The sequence below is a fragment of the Leptinotarsa decemlineata genome, unplaced genomic scaffold (assembly GCF_025532065.1).
Source record: "Leptinotarsa decemlineata unplaced genomic scaffold, Ldec_3_MD MMD2_tig00026307_RagTag_RagTag, whole genome shotgun sequence".
Taxonomy (NCBI): domain Eukaryota; kingdom Metazoa; phylum Arthropoda; class Insecta; order Coleoptera; family Chrysomelidae; genus Leptinotarsa; species Leptinotarsa decemlineata.
In genome coordinates, this window is record NW_027412681.1 from 18,376,293 (window position 1) to 18,399,251 (window position 22,959).

At 31.5% G+C, this 22,959-nt stretch overlaps 1 protein-coding gene and 1 long non-coding RNA gene across 3 annotated transcripts in view; one reads left to right on the top strand and one right to left on the bottom strand.

Moving 5' to 3' along the window:
- Positions 1-22,959, top strand: part of LOC111510728 (membralin) — a 422,685-nt gene that overhangs the window by 156,028 nt on the left and 243,698 nt on the right. The gene's annotated exons all lie outside the window — the stretch shown is intronic.
- Positions 5,996-7,823, bottom strand: LOC141485172 (uncharacterized). Of its 2 annotated transcripts, XR_012467067.1 has the most exons (4): positions 7,547-7,823; positions 6,846-6,902; positions 6,644-6,785; positions 5,996-6,196 (listed from the first exon to the last, which is right to left on the bottom strand). It is a non-coding gene; the product is annotated as an uncharacterized lncRNA (long non-coding RNA). The 2 variants fall into 2 exon arrangements; XR_012467066.1 differs by lacking the exon at positions 7,547-7,823 and having other exon boundaries at positions 6,846-7,102.

Genomic DNA, 22,959 nt, shown 5'->3' on the forward strand with positions numbered 1-22,959 from the left:
CAAGTAGAATTTGCTTGGAAAATCCATTTTTTTGTAAGAAGGTACTGGAACCAATACAGGGCACACAATCCCGCCAGCTATATCGATTAATTTATCGGTTGTCTTCCCAGAAACTTGGAATACCACTTCAAACTAGGTAATTGTATAGACCTCAGCAGTTTTTAATGTTTCATGAAGCTGGAATGTGACCTTCTTTGGAATATTGCTTACAATGAGATCCGCTCCTAAGTATATCTTGGGGATCCTAGTGTTCACTCAGTTCAAACATCACAAGCAAACTAGGTAGCCTGAAACATCGAAGGGAGGTTTGGGACTTTTTTTTTCCACAGATTTTTCCATGGAAAGTGTTCTACTGATTCAATCAGCTTAATTTCTCTCAGGTGTATTCCAGAAGTACGCTGCAAAACAAACTTCGAACTCAGTTTTCAGTAACTGTAATGGATTTCCTGGCGCGGTTTTTCCAAAAGAATATCTACAGCAATATCAATGCGATATAAATCAAAGCTTTTTACGAATTATCTTTCATGAAAGATAGATAGCTGGTAATTGATTTCTCCTTCAACATAAGAGAGTACGATTTTTGTCTCATAACTGGAAATGTACCTACATACGTCAGCAGTGAGATTGTGAATCAGTGATGAGGCTTTTATTATATTTTGGCTCTTTTCACATCCCTCCAATTACAGCTCAACGCTCAAAATTCTATTTGTCGTTACTCAGCTTCGTTTTTATGCAAAACGAAACATCCACTCTTTCTTGATAGCGATAAATCTTTCGAACGAGCGAAACAAAGAATTGTAGCATTTGTAACTGTCGACACATAAAAGCCATTGAGCGGCATGGCGTGGCGGCAGAGAAGGAGGGACGTCGGAAAGGAGGCGGATGATTCGGCAATCGTTACAGCAACTGGTAGTTGGCGTGCCGCCGCCAGTCCTCTGCCGCCTGCACCAGGTTCTTTAGTCCTGTCAAAAGAAGACCAGGATTAAATTGAAAGGGACATTTTTTTGGGAGATGATAATTTTTGGAAAAGAAAGATTGTGCCTTTCTACACATCTTTGTAAAGAATTTATCTTGGAATTTATTGCTTTCAACATTTCTTTGGAAGATACCCACATTTTTTGTAAAGAGATGGAGTAGTAGAAAGCCAAAATCTTTCTTTCCCAAAACAGGATTTTCATCAACTTCTCGTTCATGAGTCTTGGTAAAATAGGATACAGCAATTTGGTAGATAAACAACTAGGATAATTGAGAAGCTAATAAACAACTGAAGATGGTGTTCTGATGCCAATGCCTGGGTTAAGTGGGGATTTGAAGGTAGTTCTTAAATACTTTTTAATATTTTGTGTTATGCAGTTGAAGCTTAGAAGTGACAGCTTACTCTTTCTGAAAAGAGTGAAACAGCATCAATTTTACTAGTTTTTGGTTCACCTTTTTTCGCCCCTGATGTTTCATTAGGTGATACGAAAGCCTCAAAAGGGTATAATCATGATCTTATATCAGACAGCGCTGTCGGTATGGTAACTTTCGTATTCTTCCGCCCTTGAAAAATTAAACCCTGAGTAGTGAATGGTGATGATACCAAAAGCTCTGCCGTGAAGGCAGATTTTATTTCCTTTTACTACTCAGGCTTGTTCGTTATGAGGACAGAAGAGTTCACAAGCATGCATGACTCGGCCAGTACTATTGTTGAAACTCTTCTTCTACAGTGCTACCATTTGAAGTCGGAAACTATGAGAATTTTTTTTGTCAATAATATAAATGAAATTGGATTTTGGTGTTGATTTGTGTTTTGAATAAGATCAAAAACAACACAAACACTTGTAAAAATTGACAGTTTTTCAGAAAAACATAAAAAATTTGACATTTCTCCTCAGATTTTCGAAAGTAGTTACCATTTTTTTCATGAAACCCAAATAACAATATGACTGAAAATGGAATTTTGTGTCTGATCAACTATCTCAAATACAGGTTCCACATTTCAGTATAACGTTCTTCACCCTCAATACAAACAACAGTTTGTTTGTTCGTCTCATAGATTGGGGATTTATATTGGTGCAGCACTCTTTGGTTGTATCCTCCAAATGTTGAGCGTCATCGAAAGGACTACTTTCATAAATGTCCAAATGTCCAACAGTTTGGTGTATTGGTACGCTATCAAGCTAGAGCTATAATCTTGCATTAGATTATAATACCAGAATTTTCTTGTGACTAATATAGGCAATTTTCGAATTTCGACTTCGTTTACTTCTCAAAACGAACTCAAAGAGTAACCCTACCTGGGTATCGAAGCCATATTCTTCCAGAGTATTTATGAATTTGGGTTTGCAAGCCCAAATTTTTCAAGGACGAAACACAAGCACTACAGGAGAATCCTTAAGGTACTCCGACAAATCACAGGATCGAGGTTTGGCCAGCTAACCCTCATGTCACACACGGTCAAAGGCCTTAGAAATATCGAGCGCAACAGCTCTTGGAATATTTTTCTTGTCCTTTTCGGGAATAGGCTGAACGTGAACAATCTTCTAACAAGAAGGAAAGCTCCTTCCTTGTAAGACAGGTGGAAAAGTCTGAATGTGTTGCTGATTGTCGCTCATTGAATCTGATCAAAAATTCCGTACCGATTCAATCGAGTAGTACTGATTCTGCTTGAAGAAGGAGCAATAGTTATTTATGAACATTCAGCATTTTTGTCCTTGAGTTATTTTAAAGTATTTGTTAAAAATGTACTCTCAAAGTATACGACTGGTGATTTCATTTGAATTGTTGAGTTTTCCATTTGTATTCACCAAATGCTATTGTTTTAGACAAACTTTTGAACTTCTTCTACTTCGAAACATTTGTGCACAAGTTTTTATGCCGTAAAATTTTTTTCCATGTGAGGTTTCGATTTTTTTTCTGAACGAATGCATCCATCAAAAATGCCAAAAATATTTTTGTCCTAGATCAATGAAATTCGGCCCACGTTCAAAAAATTGCAAGTTTCTAAACGACTTCGTTAAAAGTAATGACATTTTTCAATTCATCAACATTTTTAAATTTTTCAAAATGAGACCATTTTGATACTGACTAACACATGATGACAAGTGGTTGTGTTTGCTTTGGTCCAAGTCGAGGCACGAAAAAACACCATAGAGCAATTTCATATAAGTATATGTTCATATGTTGCAGACTTCAATGGTGACACTGCATGTGGAACAAATTCAAGATCAATCATGATTTGATTGACAGTCATTTTTCAAAGTAATCTGAGATTCAGTATTAAAACGTCAGCCTGAATTGAAAGTGGTGTATTTTTTAGAAGAAATTAGTTTTAAAGAAAACATTTCACCTTTATACTTCCCATCTTTATACAAAAATTGGGAAAAATCTTCAAAGGAAGATAGAAAGTAACTCAACTCAAACTCTTCACAAATATGTGTAGGTCATGCATAGAAGTTACTTTCACATACACAATTTGTAACCTCAAAGCTTTTCCTGAATGTTGGTATGAAAATAGGGAAGTAGAAAGCGAAAAATTTCATTTCCTTCTGTAACCGAAAAGTATTATTCTCAATCAGAGCTTCCAATATTCAACAAAAATAAATCATATCACATTCAAACAATGTATACGCTGAATATTTTTTGTTCTCTATTGAGATCTCGTGAATTACTAACATTTGATTTCGAGATCATTGTAAGTCAGCTCTTAATTGTATCTAGCTGTACTCTGTATGCCTTTCTGGTAGTATTCCGGATTGTGGTTTTATACATGAACTGGCCTAATTTACTTGTTGATATGGTGACGTCGCCTACTCCGACCTCGTCGTCGACGTCGGAACTGTTGCCTGTTGCGTCTAGAGTGCCGGCGTCGGCGTCGGTAGATGTATAGGCGACCAGTTGATTCTTTTGGCGTGCGGTTCTAACCGTGGCGATGTTTTATTTTTCCATTAATAATGTGTTGGCTTGATGGATGGTTTTACATAGTGGGTGCTCACCAAGTCAATGCGTTGTAATTTATAAATATTGGAGAGGCGGTGTGATGAATGTTTTTTGTTATTCGGATTAAAAAATATCGATTCAAACAAATGATCGTATGGATTCCATACGAATGAAATTGAATATGTTGTTATAAATTTGATGATATTATATTTTTATGGGTAATGAGTAATGTATACAATAATTATTAAATAAAGGTATGGATGAGTTATTAATTAGTAATAATTATCTAATAGTTTTATTATTTTTAAAAAGTCGAATAGCTTCCTTCATCCTCCATGCTAGGATGAAGGATATCGTATATTGATACCATAATATTTTTGGCATGCCAGAATTTCATAAACATATATTGTTAGGGCAAACGCACACTACAGACTTTTTATCGGCCGATAGTTTAGTCTGGTTGGGTTTGGTGGGGGCACACTACTCAAACAAAACTGAAAAGTCTGAACAGTTATTGATGTATATAATATTTTGACGCGTTGTATTGAAAGTATTGAAGAATGTTATCGAGGAAAGCTTGTTTTCTTCTGTCTTCAGCATCCATTTTACCCCATGCAGGAACAACAATTGCACAAACCTCATCCCATAGTTTCTTTTCAATATCAACATCGGAATATTCTTTTAATGCTTTATTATATAATGCAGGTCGCTTTTCAACTTCCGCAATTATACTTTCTACTGAACATTCGGCAATATTCGACATAATTATTAAAAAAAAATGTAATGAAAACGCAAATTTATTCAAAGATAATGTAGGTACTAGATAATATTTTACATCAGATATCAACAATGGAATGTAGAGTGGGGAGTCTGCAGGCACCGACTGTTTAGTTGGTGAGTCTGCGCACTTTCATAAACACACAGTCTGATTAGGACTCGGCCGATAGTTGTCCAACTTTGTAATTGAATCAGAATTGGGAAGCCTACACGGAAAAAAAAAGATTTGTTGAATGAAATAAAATTCACTTCATTCAAAGAAATAAAAGTGTCATATATGCACGACAAAATATTTTGTTGATGCAAGTAAAAAGAATTCTTGACTCCTAACTATTTCTTCAAGCATATGTTCATTGTATCAAACAAATATTTCATTGAAACAATCGCATCCATTAGTTATTTCAATTCAAAGAAGAATTGAATTCAAGTAATATTTTGTCTAATTGATAGCGAGAATGATTTAGAGTAATTCGAATATTCTATTGAACAAACAAAATTTAAAGATGGGTGAAATAGTGGATCTGATTGAAATAATCAAATGTATTTTCTATTCGAGTAAAAGTTATGTTGAAGAAACATAATATATCTGCAGGATGATGGAGAACTTTCCTTGTTTTGATAATGGGAAAATTTCCACTAAAGTAATGATTTTGTTGAACAAATAATGAATAGTAATTGAACGAACAATGTTTATACCTCATTGTGAGTATCTTTCTGATAGAGTAAAGCATTTCGAAAGTTCAAAATAAGTATGAATAATGATGTACCAAATGAAATAAAGTTATAAATCAAAATCCTTCCCTCTTGTTTGAATTTGGTTAATGGATTCAATTAACCAAATATTATACTAATCTGAGTACCAGCATCTCGTTGGTAGTAATTTTCAGTCCTACTGAAAATTACTTTTCTCTTCTCCAAAACTTCAATATGTTTTTTTAAGTTTGTAGATAAAAAGCATTACGTATAGTTTTAGTATATTGACAAAATTACTTTTCGGCAGAATCAGAAATACAGAGTCAGTGATTGAATTTACATGAATCTCCAATCAAAATAGATCAAGTTATTGAAGAATTGTGAGAATATATTATAGTTTGTTCAACAACCCGATTTCTCAATACATTAAATACACGTTGTATCATTTTCTCAACTGGATTATTGATCTACTTACGTATCACGATTTTTTAATCAGCTGCTGATGGGAGTCTTGCGGATAATATTTCATATTCATTACTGATTATGTAAATGCCATGGAAAATTGTTCAACGTGAGAATGAGCAAAATATAAATAAAAATCGAGAAATTTTAGTACCAAATTTATTCAAACAATTAATAAATTATAATAGACTTCTACAAATATTTAAATGAAAATATACATTTTTCACAAATGGTTAATCCTAGTATAAAACATTAACATATTTTATTATTTATTATTATTATTATTGGTGATATCTACTAAAAAACAATTAGAGTTGATTTCGAAACCTTTCACTGAAGTAATGATCTAAAATGAAAGAGAACAGAGATTAGTGATAGTCTACATTTTCGCAATAATACTATTGGATCAATTTCTACTAACTAGCTTAGATATTATCCCATAGAAATATAAAAATATAATTATTTTTTTTGTACACATCCAATTTAACAAAAGGAGATACCCTTATTTTTTTATAATAGGAAAAAAACAATGACGTACTTCATCACAGAAAAATTTGATTAGAAATATGACAGTGATGACAAAATTTACCTAGGTCTCCAATCATAACTTTCAGGCCTTCAAATCTATTAAATTGAAGAATTCTAGCATTCAATTACTTTAAGGTATAGACCTGAATAATAATAAGTATCTACAGCAAATCGCAAAAATATATAGTTATTTGAGAAAACTGAATATGTTTTTAATTGTAATGGTATACATATTTATTATTAAAGTTATGAATGAAAGACATACCTCTGTTATATATGATTCTTAATTTATTCCATCAATTGCTTCCTTGATTGAATATTTTTCTTTTGCCAATTGGGGGAGTCATTTCTTTCATTTCTTCATCAGTGAGCCTTTTAGCTATGTCTAAGGTTACATCATTTTCTGTCTGTAAAGTATGTGTTTTAAGTATATTATTAGGAGATGAATAATATACGTATTTTTTTACCTTTAAAAATGCCAATTAGGTCATTTAATCCCAAGTTATTGAGAAATTCCTTCATGTCTAAAAATAAAAGAGATTATATTGCATGTTTTGAGTTCGTGCAGTTTTGTTGGATGTCATCATTTCTGTAAATATGTTACAAATAACTTTCCTTTTTCGGTATTACTGATTTTAATAAAGTAATACAAGAGAAAACTGTGATTATTTCACAATGTTCTTTGAAAGAAAAATCTTAAAAAGAGGTTCCTTCAAGGATTCAGTATATACGGCACCATTCAATTATTTATTTATGATGAAAGAAATTTACAATTCGAAATAAAGGTACAGCTCTTCGCCGACATTGTATACCTACACCTATTTCTGTGGCAAACACCTCAATTGTATTTACTCTGAAAATGTCCAATTCCTTCGTATCCAAAAATCAAAGGTCAACTAGGTACCCAGTGTATGCATACCTACCTACCTCTCTCAATGATAATAATTTCACTCGACAACTTCTACTTTCTTAAAAACAGAATTAAAAACATGGAAGCTTTCTTTCAGTCATTACATTAAACAATAAGAACTTCAACCCACTTTTATAGATAGCTGCCGAGAAAAATTTATGGGCACGTGCTTGAAAAAAACGATGTCCGTTTATCCAATACATGCTATTCATAATTATTTCAAAATATGGAATGAAAGAAAGTATATTATCAACATACCTGTGAAAACACTGAAAAACTTCAATCCACGTATAATCAAAAAGAAACTGTAAACCTCTTCATCATTTCCTTGAAAAACACAAAACACATTGTTAATTCTTATTCCATTCGCGATTAGTTTACGGTTCTTGCGAAAATGCAAATGGTGCCGACCGGCACTCTATTCCTTAAAAGTATTTCAACTATATCATTTCTTTAAAGGAAACAATTCAATTTTTCAAACCAACAAATAATAAAAATATTGTAATGAAATTATCCATAATCTTGAAATTATTTCCAAAATTAGTTAAAGGTATTGATATGTATTGTTGAAGTGAAAATAAATATTCAGTTGATTGAATTATATATTATTATGAATTATATTGTTTGACTCAACCGAATTATTTTGAGAACTCAATAAATGTTATTCTTGAAATGATCCACAATTCATTTGACTAAGTAAAAGACCTCTTGAATTGAAATATTAGAGAAATTAAAATGAGAATTTCATTTTATCTCCGCAAAATTATCATCTAATCGATACAATACACACGTCGTTTGGAATGAATGATATTTAATCAAAGTGATGAAATAAATTGGACTAAGTAAATTTCTTTGAAGTAACAAATCTTTTTTTTCGGTGTATCCAACTTGTTTCTGATTATTCAGTCGGCCAACTGAAATCGCTCAGATGTGCTGACTCACATTACGATTCTATACTTATAAGCATCCAACTTAACTATCGGCCGATAAAAAGTCTGTAGTGTGCGCTTGCCCTTAGAACAGACATAAATTGGCAGCAGCGAGACCAGTGTAATGGACAGTCATCGTGGACTTTGAATCATCTAGACAGCAGCCAAGCTAACGGCCAATTCAACAGTTTTAGTTTTACGAAATCAAGCGCTCAAAGTAGTCAATAGGAATATTACAAGATTACGGAAGCACGTATAATGGGATACGGGCAACAAAACAACAAAATTTGAAGCAAGTTTTCCACAACCTACTTAGGAACCGATATCATCAGATCTAAAAGACCTTCAGGGGTAACAGGCAGATTTCTAAAGATTGGTTAACTCTACCTCTAGTTAAGTCTAGCTCCAAAATATTTTTAGAACAGATTATAGTACAGGTCTTCATTGACACCCATCAGATGTAGGAATTCCTGAGGCTAGGTCAGTATAACCAGATACTTTAGAATTTACAAATACAGAAAATACTTTCAAAATAATCAAGTAAGTTGACAAGGGTGGCATAACAATCGCTGGAAAAGACAGTCCTCAAGCTCTTACCTCAAGCAAGTCATTACCTCAATTTAGAAGTGACTCTAAATTGAGGTAATGGCGTAGGGGTAGGGGTAGGGGAAGAAGCGTGGTTCTAGTTGAGAAAAAATGCGTCTCGTCTAGATTCGGATTCGATCAAGATTTGAAAATATATAAACGGTAACTCAAATACATAGAAAGAGTAAAATGCCAACCGTGAAAAGTACAGAGCTATTGGATAAATAATCATTACATTTTAAAAATAGACGACATATTTTCAATACCCGAAAGAAGGAATATATTGCTAACATTCAAGACAAGGTATAGGTCTATAAAAACCTGGAGAATATATATGCCTCACAAAGGACGAAATACACAAATTGTATTTGAACAGTAGAAAACATAGGTATTTGGTCGAAAGCACAACTATCCTAGAACCGGCTGCTCCGAAATGATGAATGAATTCGACAACTGAAACTGTCAGATCGTATTGATAGGTTCAGTGATAATCTGAAGAGAGATGACGATCTAAAGTAAACTTGAAGCTGTCTCAACAATGGAGTTCATTATGATTTGTAGCAAGTTTGCAAGTATGGTGCATTGGCCAAGGGATACTGTAATTGAAGATGTGCTGGAATAATTCAATATATGGATAGTTTGGCATCAATGAAACCGTGACAAGAGTCGAAAGGGGGGACATTTGGTAACTGTTCCGTTGACATTGAGAAATATTTTAAATGTATGGCGTTCTCACTCCAAAAATACCATACAAATAGTTCATCATTGCAGAGAACGGAGACTATGAGCTAATGATTTCATGCGTATTACAGGTTGGCGAAAATCAGATGAGGAAGCCGTTAAATTGAAGTTACTTGAAGAGAGGGCAACGTTACAGGCTGTCATTCTCATAGAAATGCACATGCATATTACTAAGATACGCAAATATTCATTTTCTAGGTTACATTAGTTGACATTTTTGATCAATATTTCGCACTTCTAAATTACTTGCTGAACAGAATTTCTTTAAAACAAATTTTTGTCATCGTTACTGTGACAATATCATAGTAATATATTTGTGCAAGGACCCGTAATTTATGGATCATTACCTTTGTCCATTTGTGAAATAATTGTTTCTTTGTTCATTTTCTGTCACCAAGTGATAAAGAATTCATTGTTCAGTTGTTTATGAAGTAAGACATTTAAAATTCGGAAAAAGGTATAGATTGGAGACACGAACATCAAATGCAACCTTGATAGTTTGTAACATCGAAGAAAGGTTGAAAATTTGTCTCTCTTCTATAGATATTTTCACGGGAAGTGTTCAAGTGACTTGGCACATTCGATTCCACCCAGAGCGGTACATATCAGAAATACGCAACTCAGTACACCTAGAACTTCATTGTTTGAAAACTCTTTCATTTGGAGGACTCAGTTTATGTGGATGAACTTCCTGAGAACGTTTTTCCAAATGGATTTAAACTCCAGCGATTCAGATCCAATGTGAATGCACATTCACATTCATATATATATATATATATATAATATATATATATATATATATATATATATATATATATATATATATATATATATTATAGAATAAAGTTAGTGATTGAAGTGTCTCAAAATAAAATGTTCATATCCAGAACACTTTTGGTTTAAGTGATTTATCACAAAAAATAACTGAATTGGAAACATTTTTTACATTATTAGAAAGTGATGAGTCAATGAAGCCTGTAAAGGAAAAGTACTGGCGACTTCAACAATACCTACTGACAAATAGGCTTTGATCGGAAAATATTCATTTCATTAATAACAAATTATCCTTTCCTCATATTACAATTGATGAATGAATTGCAACTGCAATAGCTCGGAATGAAACTTGATTCTGTGACAGTCATTTAACTGGGAAATTGCGGGAAAACCAATGTTACGATTAATGTTATATGCGATTGATGAATTAATTAAAATTTTGAACTGACGTATTTTATTCAAAACATTATTGAATATTTTATAGATCCATTGTTTGAAATATCGATTAGAAAATGAGAAAAGATTTTAGATTGAATTTATAGATTTTTTTTCATTCTTGATAATACATGGCTATTTTTTTATTAACCCAAAACTTCAGGTTTCCAACTTCAAAACTGACTGACAATCTTCATACCCTTATTTTTCCCCCTTGGGGAGAAAATTCCTGAATCCCTTTTTTGATGCTCATTTATGCCATACAACGAACTTACCTGCATATTTCAAGATTCTAGGTTCAGTAGCTTCGGCTGTACGTTAATATTAGAGTGTCAGTCAATCACTAGGTACCCATACAATATTGAATAGCATCAGAAAAAAAAAAGAAAGGATTACAATGAAATACATTGGTTATCCTACTAATCCTACTCTTACTAATTTTATAAATCCGTGAAGTTTGTGAGGATGGATGAATGTAATGTATGTATTTACGTTTTGTCATGTCTGAACAGTTCAACTGATTCAAATGTAAGTTGGTATATTAGTCTGGTTCACATGTACTTGATTTAGCTCTTTTTGGTGACATTTCTCAGCCCTGTCCAAAAATTACTACCAATGTGTCATTCGATTCGTATTTTTGCCTAGAAAGTTTAAGGAAAGGTTCGAAAAATTACGACCAATGTGTCATTCGATTCGTATTTTTGCCTAGAAAGTTTAAGGAAAGGTCCGAAAACGCGGCGATAAAAATTACAAAAGTTATAAACAATTAAGTGAAAAAAAAATGGGGCTTTAGTTTTTTCTTAATATCTCGGAAAATTTTCAAAATTTTACGCAAATTCATTTATCTTTTCAAATTTCCAAAATTTTGAAAATTTTCCGAGATATTAAGAAAAAAAACTAAAGCCCCATTTTTTTTTCACTTAATTGTTTATAACTTTTGTAATTTTTATCGGCGTGTTTTCGGACCTTTCCTTAAACTTTCTAGGCAAAAATACGAATCGAATGACATCTTGGTCGTAATTTTTGGACTGGGCTGAAAAATGTTACAAAAAAAAGTACATGTGAACTAGACTATATAGATAGATCATGACTTGGAATAACACATAGGGTAGGTTCCCACGGCAACGCTAGTAAAACAGCAGGAAACTGCTAGTATTGTATAAGTGGGTATGTATTGATTGACTGACACTCTTATATTAACGTACAGCCAAATCAAGTGAACCGAGAATTTTGAAATATGCACCTGAAGTTTTGGGTTGATAAAAAAATATTGTAATTATTTGTTTAAAATAATCTGGCATGGAACTTAATTTGACAAACATAATTCTACTCGGGCGAAGCCGCGGGTAATAGGTCGTAATTTATATTTTTACTTTAAAAATACAGTAGCTAAAAATATGCCAACTGCACTAAGTATTGAATCACTTCGAGGATCGAATTATGTTACTTATAAAGAAATTTCGCAAAACTAATACAACCGTCAACGACGTCTACCCTCACGGGTCTGCCCGTGTTCGGGTCGCGTTCTCGGTACTGGCGCTTTATTGCTTAGACCGCCCCTCTACCCCCGCGCATCGTCCTCCGTTGTCTTACAGTCGACGCGAGTCGTAATGGCTTAGTGCGTTGCGTCAAGTTAATCTTATCGTGATAACTTTTAAACGATTCGTCAAAATTAATTACTGTAAAAGACAAAGTTTATCTATAATTAATACTTGAAACGACAATTGTATCAATTTTTATTAGAATTTGATATATACTCTATGATGTGCATTGTAAAAAAAAGTATCCAATTTGATTCTATTTATGGTTCAGTATTTTGCACATGGTGGCTAGCACATAAGCGATATATATATATATATATATATATATATATATATATATATATATATATATATATATATATATATATATATATATATATCGATTCAATTCGTGAGGTTGCAGTCAATAGCTGGGCTGTTACAAAGAAAACTCTTTGTTATATGTCAAGCTTTCGGTATATTTCACACCTTCGTCAGGACAACTACAATAATAAGATTATATATCTTGTAAGAAATATATAAATATGGAGAACTTACTAACGTGAGAATAAAATATAAAATGGTTCAAAAACAGATAGAAAAACATTAATAAATGACAGTTAATAAAAATTTTGGCTGACAATGTCAAGTGGGAAAATTCTGAATGATACTCGAATTACTAGATTTTTTATTTTCTTTATCATATTTCAGTAGGTACGTGTAAATTTTGCTGAGACTATCAATATCAGTTCGTTTATTCATTGAATGTTCTTCGTTATTAATATGTATCATTTCCAAAAATATTCTTTTCGTTATATTGGTTTCTCTATCTAAAATATTTGGATTTTCAAAATTCATTTTATGATCCTCCGAATTAACATGTTCTGTTAATGCACAAGAATTAACATTTCGTCTACAGTCGCTCTTATGGGAAGTGATGCGACTACTTAGAGGTCTAGATGTTTGTCCTATATATGTTTTAGAACAATCCATACAAGAAATTTTGTATACTAAATTGGATTTTTGTTTATTTGAAATTGGAGCTTTTACTTTACTGTATAATTTAGATATAGAAGTGACATTTGTTTTAGATATTTTGAGGTTATTATTTCGGAATACATTAATTAATTTTGGTGTCAATTCTTGAATATATGGGAGTGATTTATATATGAATGAAGGTATAACGTTGTTATGTTCAACTTCTTCATTATTATTTTGAAAGTTTGTTCTTTCACAAAATAAAATTCTGTTTACTAAAGATTTAGGATAAGAATTTTGGATCAGAATTTTACTGAAATTAGACAAACTTTGGTTTCGTAAATCGGGATGGGTAATTTTGATGATTCTGTTTTTTAATGATTTTATTAAATTGATTTTCATTTTATTTGGATGATAGGAATGGTAATTAATAAATCTATTACTTGATGTTGGTTTTCTGTACCATTCAGTGATGATAATATTTTGTTCTGATCTCAATAACTTCATATCGAGGAAAGGAATTGAGTTGTTTATTTCCTCTTCAATAGTGAATTGGATATTGAGATCATATGAATTAAATACATTCAAAATTTCTTCTTTTCCATCTGTAGGTATGGTCAGAATCAAATCATCTACAAAACGTTTGATGAATGGAATAGGGAAAGATAATTTTTGAATACAGTCATCAATAAGCTCATCTAAAACAAAACTCGATAAAATTGGTGAAATGGTGGAACCCATAGGTGTGCCAAATATTTGTTTATAAAATTTGTCTTCAAATATAAAATATGTTGAATCAAAAATAAAATCTAAAATATTCATGAATGTAATTTTGTCTAATTCACAGTGTTCTTCAATGTTAGACCAATTTTTGTTCAAAGTTTGTTTCACTACTTTTAACGGTAGGTTTGTGAAAAGTGAAACAACATCTAGGCTTATCAAAACATAATTTTGAGGAAGCTGAAAATTATTTATAAATTCACTAAATGAAAAAGAATCTTTAATATAATAAGGATTGTCTGTTTTATAGGAAGTTGTTAAAATATTCGTTAGAAATTTACAAAGTTTTGAGTTAGGTGCATCGATAGAAGATACAATTGGTCGCATGGATAAGGTAGGTTTATGAACTTTAGGTAACGAATAAAAACGTGGTGCTATGGAATTGTATATCATTAATGATTTAGCTGTAATATTATCTATTTTGTGACAATTTTTTAATTTTGTAACAATTTTATTTGCTTTCTGTTGTAGTGTAGAAGTTGGGTCTGATTTTAAAATTTTATAGTACTTATAGTTTTCTAATAATATGTGATTTTCATTGATGTATTGGTCTCTACACATGGCGACTGTAACGTTACCTTTGTCACTATTCATGATAATAATCTCTGGATGTTCTTTCAGATATTTTCGGGTTTTATTATACAATTCATTCAAATAGTGTTCTTTGTCATGATTTTTGTGTAGAAAATTTGTTATTATATTCGTTACTTGTGTTCTATATAAATCTTTTTTAGTCTCATCGAAATTCTCCATTATATATTCCAAATCTGCTAATAGAGACGAAATGTTAATATTATGTTTATTTGGAGAAACACTGAATTTAGGGCCAAGGCCAAATAAACATAATATTAACATTTCGTCTCTATTAGCAGATTTGGAATATATAATGGAGAATTTCGATGAGACTAAAAAAGATTTATATAGAACACAAGTAACGAATATAATAACAAATTTTCTACACAAAAATCATGACAAAGAACACTATTTGAATGAATTGTATAATAAAACCCGAAAATATCTGAAAGAACATCCAGAGATTATTATCATGAATAGTGACAAAGGTAACGTTACAGTCGCCATGTGTAGAGACCAATACATCAATGAAAATCACATATTATTAGAAAACTATAAGTACTATAAAATTTTAAAATCAGACCCAACTTCTACACTACAACAGAAAGCAAATAAAATTGTTACAAAATTAAAAAATTGTCACAAAATAGATAATATTACAGCTAAATCATTAATGATATACAATTCCATAGCACCACGTTTTTATTCGTTACCTAAAGTTCATAAACCTACCTTATCCATGCGACCAATTGTATCTTCCATCGATGCACCTAACTCAAAACTTTGTAAATTTCTAACGAATATTTTAACAACTTCCTATAAAACAGACAATCCTTATTATATTAAAGATTCTTTTTCATTTAGTGAATTTATAAATAATTTTCAGCTTCCTCAAAATTATGTTTTGATAAGCCTAGATGTTGTTTCACTTTTCACAAACCTACCGTTAAAAGTAGTGAAACAAACTTTGAACAAAAATTGGTCTAACATTGAAGAACACTGTGAATTAGACAAAATTACATTCATGAATATTTTAGATTTTATTTTTGATTCAACATATTTTATATTTGAAGACAAATTTTATAAACAAATATTTGGCACACCTATGGGTTCCACCATTTCACCAATTTTATCGAGTTTTGTTTTAGATGAGCTTATTGATGACTGTATTCAAAAATTATCTTTCCCTATTCCATTCATCAAACGTTTTGTAGATGATTTGATTCTGACCATACCTACAGATGGAAAAGAAGAAATTTTGAATGTATTTAATTCATATGATCTCAATATCCAATTCACTATTGAAGAGGAAATAAACAACTCAATTCCTTTCCTCGATATGAAGTTATTGAGATCAGAACAAAATATTATCATCACTGAATGGTACAGAAAACCAACATCAAGTAATAGATTTATTAATTACCATTCCTATCATCCAAATAAAATGAAAATCAATTTAATAAAATCATTAAAAAACAGAATCATCAAAATTACCCATCCCGATTTACGAAACCAAAGTTTGTCTAATTTCAGTAAAATTCTGATCCAAAATTCTTATCCTAAATCTTTAGTAAACAGAATTTTATTTTGTGAAAGAACAAACTTTCAAAATAATAATGAAGAAGTTGAACATAACAACGTTATACCTTCATTCATATATAAATCACTCCCATATATTCAAGAATTGACACCAAAATTAATTAATGTATTCCGAAATAATAACCTCAAAATATCTAAAACAAATGTCACTTCTATATCTAAATTATACAGTAAAGTAAAAGCTCCAATTTCAAATAAACAAAAATCCAATTTAGTATACAAAATTTCTTGTATGGATTGTTCTAAAACATATATAGGACAAACATCTAGACCTCTAAGTAGTCGCATCACTTCCCATAAGAGCGACTGTAGACGAAATGTTAATTCTTGTGCATTAACAGAACATGTTAATTCGGAGGATCATAAAATGAATTTTGAAAATCCAAATATTTTAGATAGAGAAACCAATATAACGAAAAGAATATTTTTGGAAATGATACATATTAATAACGAAGAACATTCAATGAATAAACGAACTGATATTGATAGTCTCAGCAAAATTTACACGTACCTACTGAAATATGATAAAGAAAATAAAAAATCTAGTAATTCGAGTATCATTCAGAATTTTCCCACTTGACATTGTCAGCCAAAATTTTTATTAACTGTCATTTATTAATGTTTTTCTATCTGTTTTTGAACCATTTTATATTTTATTCTCACGTTAGTAAGTTCTCCATATTTATATATTTCTTACAAGATATATAATCTTATTATTGTAGTTGTCCTGACGAAGGTGTGAAATATACCGAAAGCTTGACATATAACAAAGAGTTTTCTTTGTAACAGCCCAGCTATTGACTGCAACCTCACGAATTGAATCGATTTATAGTTAATCCAGTCACTAATTATTCTGTTATATATATATATATATATATATATATATATATATATATATATATATATATATATATATATATTTGTTTTGAAAGGGATATATTTTTAGGAGTGATTAATTTTTGGGAAAGAAAGTTTTTGGCTTTCTACTACTCCATCTGATACAAAAAAATGGATGAGAGAATCTTCCAAAGAAAGGAAGGAAGTAATCAATTTTAAAATATGTAACTCTATACATGGATGTGTAGATCATGCAAAGAAGTAACTTTCAGACACAAACTGAAAGAAAATCCTCCTGAAACAGCTACTTTCATATAAACATTGAATTACACGAAAGAAAAAAATTCTTTCGAAACAAATACTTCTATATGAACACTGAATTATACAGAAGATACTTTTCTCTATTCAGTTTGTATATCGAATATTTGTTGAGGAATAAGAATCAGATATCATTCACATCATTTGTCATTTTGTCTTCAATCGAGGACCGCCAGCCCGGTACTGACGATGCCCAATAGGCTGAAACAGCTGTATACCGGTGGCTCTTAAATTGAAATCAATATAGGAATGATAAAAAAGTACTTATCAATTTATCTTTTTATATATATATATATATATATATATATATATATATATATATATATATATATATATATATATATATATATATATGCTGAACTGGTTTTTCCGGGTATTCGATTCGTGTATGTGATATTATCTCTAATTTCACCGACGTTTCGACAAAATCTCATTTGTCATTATCTAGGTGTGCTGTTACGTGTTCAGAAGTTAGTTGACCCTGCTCGACTCACTTCTTACTATACTGGTAAAATGGTATTCGTTACGTGTTCAGAGATAGAGTGTCCATAAACGCTATACTACCTACTACTCGAATGTTGTTGAGTTTTACTTCTTCTTAGTTGACCTCATCTCCCCGTTAAGGTATCGAATGTTAAATCTGAACGGATAGGTCTATATATATATATATATATATATATATATATATATATATATATATATATATATATATATATATATATATATATATAAAGCGAAGGGTAGTCTTGACTGAATAGTTAAGGAGAAATACGGAATATTGTTGGGGATGCAGTCAAAGTACTGGGCTGTTGTTTAATGAATACTCTTTGTTATATGGTCGAGCTTTCGAGAATGTTTATTTCCTTTATCAAGACATCTACAAGAAATTGAAAACATTGCAGCAAAATTGTAAAACAAATAGATAAAAAATGTACTTACCAACTTGAGGTTATAGTAAAAAGTCAGACGTTCAATGAGAAAAACAAAGTTAATAGTTTTCATCATGTAGAAAAGTGTCTCACATTAAAATTTTTGAGTTTCAGAGAAAAAGTACAATGAACTCATTTAATTTGAACATTTAAAAGATTTGGAAATTTCAAAATTATTTCACTGGCCATGCTTGGCACTTACTAGTGGCGTGGTAGCAACCATAAAGAGAGAGAAAACAATGTTGACACCAATGTCACCATGGTTGACACTAGCAAATTCAAAAGTATCTGAATATGGGTACAGTGCTGCCAGACACTCACAAACGAAGTGACTGGTTGTTTTGACAGACTCAGCAATGCGCCCAAAAACAAACACTATCTATTGCTTGGGGAACCTGGAGGAATTAGTTCCAATTTTAAAATGTAATTATAAATGTTGCTGAGGTTGTTGAGCTCAGTCTTTTTGTTCATGTTATTGGTATTCCTTTTGATAAAAAATATTTCTTTAAACAACCGTTTTTGTAAATTGCTTTCAGTACACAAAACTGTAACTTTGGTGTAGTTCATTATGTGTTAAGTGCTGATGGCATGCTCCACCTGTGCATTTGCAGAGCATGTCATAGCTTTCAGATAGCCTTGGAATGTAAGATATAACGTTAGTTGTGAAAGGTGTCGGTGGATGTTGAGTCGGTAATTGTTGAGTTAGATGTTGTTGAATTTGTAAAGCTGTTTGTATGTTCGTTTGGTTTTTAATTAACTCTTTATTTTCTATTGCATTTATCGTTAAATTTATGAAGGAATCAGGATGAGCATTATCTTTCAGAACAGATTTAATTAATGATATTTCTTAATTGAAATTTTCAGTTGAATTGCATATCGTTTTAGCTCTGTTGTAAAGACAGTTTATTATACCTTTTTTAACACTCGTATGATGATTCGATGTATAGTGAAGATATCTATTTGTATGTTTTTTTCCGATAAACATTTGTATCAAATTGATCTGATGACTTCTCCAACATCACATCAAGGAAAGGGAATCGACCGTCTTGTTCAATCTCTGTTGTGAACTTTATTGTCGGTTCCCGCTCGTTAATATAATTCAAAAAAGTATTCAGGTCATCATGGTTTCTAATTCCAAACAGCAAAGATATCGTCGACGTATCTCCACCAAACTTTGGGACCGTGATGATAAGTTTCAACAAAAGATTCTTCAAAATACTCCATATATATGTTGATGGGAGATAAGTGGAAACCCATAGCCATGCCAAATTCTTGTTGATAGAAATCATCTCCATATTGAAAATAGGTTTTGTCTATACATAATCTTTTGTTGAAAACTATTTTCATGTAACTCCAACTGTATATGCCAAGATAGCTCTCAGGGAGCAAGAATTTTTTCGACTTACTTACTTATCGTTATTTTATAACAAAAATTACACAAAATATATATATATATATATATATATATATATATATATATATATATATATATATATATATATATATATATATATATAAGCTGTATTTATGTAAAGCTTCATCTAAATCCGTTCAGTCTTTTAAGCGTGAAAGAGCCACATACATACAAACATTTATCCATCCTCACAAACTTTCACATTTATTTTAGAATTTCTCATACATTTATTAAAAAAATATTCCTAGTTTTTTTGTCGTTCGATAATGTCCATAATATTCAATATATTTGCATAACTATGATTCGAGTTACTTGGCCCAAAACGTATTGCATGCTGTCCATAATTTTCAGAATGAAAATTAGCCGTTTCTTTCGAGTATACAGAAAAAGTGTTTACTACTGTCTGTTTTGAATTTCCAAGATGGACAATGGATAATGGACAATGGAATCTTCAGCACTGAAATATGATGAAAATACGGTAGTTGAAGCTGCGGTATTGAAAATTCTTCGGTGTATTGAACCGACGATATCCACTTCCAAGAAGATCGTGAATTAAAGCGAAATGTTTCCGCTCTCCGTACTCTGAGATATATTTTTCTATATATATCTTGTCATCGATTGATCAAAAACCCATTCCGCAGCAATAAAACGGAGCAAAGGCATCAATTCGAATTAGTGGCATGGATTCAAGGAAGCGTGCGACGTGAAAGCAAATAACATTGTCGCCGATGTCGGAGTGCACGGGGAGCTTAAATATGCAAATTCGTCCATTAAGGCGATTTCAACTGGTGTTGGGATCGACGTGGCGCCGCTTCCAGTACATAACGAAATTTTTGACATATTTTAGAAAAGAATCTGACATGATCTTCTCTTCAGATTAAATTACATTTGGAATTTTGAAACGATCCGATGGTTTTTCGGTCGCCTTTGAGTAACTAAAGGGCCGTGTTATTTTAAACGGAAATAAGAATGAAATAAAGCTTCTTTTCGCAAAAGACCCACGAGCTATTTTTGCTGAAATGCCAATAAAACCTTTGTATTTATCTCTACAAAGATGCATGTTAACCAATTTCTTCAAACAAAAAATAATTTGTGCAAAAATTTATTTCACTCCAAAAAGCTTTCTCAGAAGGTATTGACGTTACGAGTCAATAAGTATATATATATATATATATATATATATATATATATATATATATATATATACAGTGTGACCCATTTAAAATGGAACCACCCCTGTAGAATGTGCATTTTTCAATCAATCTCAATTTTTTTTTATTGAAATATTAAGCATGAAAAACTGTATCTTGACACTAACTTTCACAATTTTAGTTTCATTTCCAAAGCACTCTATGGTTTTTTTTGTTTGTCAAAAACGGCAAAAGTTTATTAGGCAATTTTTGTTTTCAAATTAGACTACACCACTGGATTCGTAGTCGTTATAAATCAAAACTGTCAAATTTTCATTAAAAAATATTTGTTAACAACGAAGTTACAACAACTTCAATTTTGGAAACAAAGTATTTGTTTGTAATTTTTATTCAGATTATAGACATATTTGAGATCTGACAACACTGTCATCACCAAGTAGAACACCAGTGAATTTGTACAGTGAAAATCCGAAGTCAACAGCTCAATGCGTTCTACAGTTATAACTCCTGAAAATATGGTAATGTGAGATGATTTGTGGTGCAAGCGTTTTGTAATAAAAATCTGACTACGCCACTGGATTTGTGGATAATATATCCTTAAAATCATTCATTTGAGTGTAGGTTACGAGAAGTGAAAATTAAAATAAAAATTGAATAATTGGATAACAGAAAATTAAAAGTTCATTTTCAAGTTACGCAGTAGTAGACCAAGTTCAGAATCTCATGTCATGGGATCTCCCAATTGCGCTTTTACCAAATCTTGATAGAATCTTGAAGTATTAATGGTCATACTTGTAAGCTTTTTGGAAGTTTCCCAATAATAAATAATAGTACTTTTGTAACAGCGCAGCTCGATTCGTTGGTCTTGTTCTGTATACTTTTTGTGTCAGAATACCCCACAGAAAAAAGTCTAATATTGTTAGATCAGGCGATCTAGGTGGCCATTCAATTAAGTCACTACCTCGTCCTATCCAATGATTTGGAAACTGGTTATTTAGCCACTCTTTAACAATCCTCGAATTGTGCACGGAACAGCCGTCGAGCTGAAAATATAAATTTACTTGTTCCGCAAGAGGCATTTCATCTATTTCGTCCGATAATTGGTTATTTAAAAATTCCAAAAAATTTTGCCCGTTTATGTTTCCATCAAAAAAATATGGACCTATTATTCTATTTTGTACTATACCACACCAAACGTTAACTTTTTCGGAATATTGACTTTTACAATTTATGATCCAGTGCGGACTTTCCGTAGCCCAATACCGAGCATTTTGCGATGAAACTACCCCATTGGTGCTGAAAGAAGCTTCATCACTAAACATTATGCAGTTTAAAAAATTTCTTGTATTCAGGTACTCGCCTTGTGCCCACAAACAAAATTCCATACGTTTCACTTCATCACCTGCCTTTAAAGAGTGAAGAAATTTAGGTTTAAATGCTCTCATTTTGTTTTGTTTAAGACATCGTCGAATAGTCTCTCTCGGTAAGTTTAAATCCAAACTGGCGACTCGTAAACTTCTGTTTGGGTGGTTTCTAAAATAATCTAAAACAGCATCTTCGTTATTTCTTCTTCGGTGATTATTTTTTAAAATATATTTGCTGACTGCACCGGTTTCTTTAAATGTTTTGTTAATTTTACTGACGGTGCTTCTGTCAATGGGAAGTCGATTTGGATGTCTGTGATTAAATATCCTAGCTGCTTCTCTTTCACTATGATAATTGTCCCCAGAAATTCTCACAATTTCAATTCTTTCTTCTAATGATAATTGCAAAGCCATTATTAAATGCACGTAACTAACAACTATTATTTTATTTATGATTAACTGTCAAAATCACAGCCTACTGTTGATTTATTATAAAACCTTTGCATAATGAGTTCAGCTTCCTCAAATTATTGATATCTCCTCTAAAAGATTGTTTTAGCTGAGTTATGAAGAATTTACAGGGAACAATTTTTGTCCTGCTCTCTGTTTTATTATTGAATAAATGATTTCCATGCTTTAAATCAATTTGATTTTAGCGGCTATGCGGAAGAATGTACTAAGTACTGCTTAACTTGAAAATGAATTTTTAATTTTCTGTTATTCTAGAATACACTTCTCGTAACC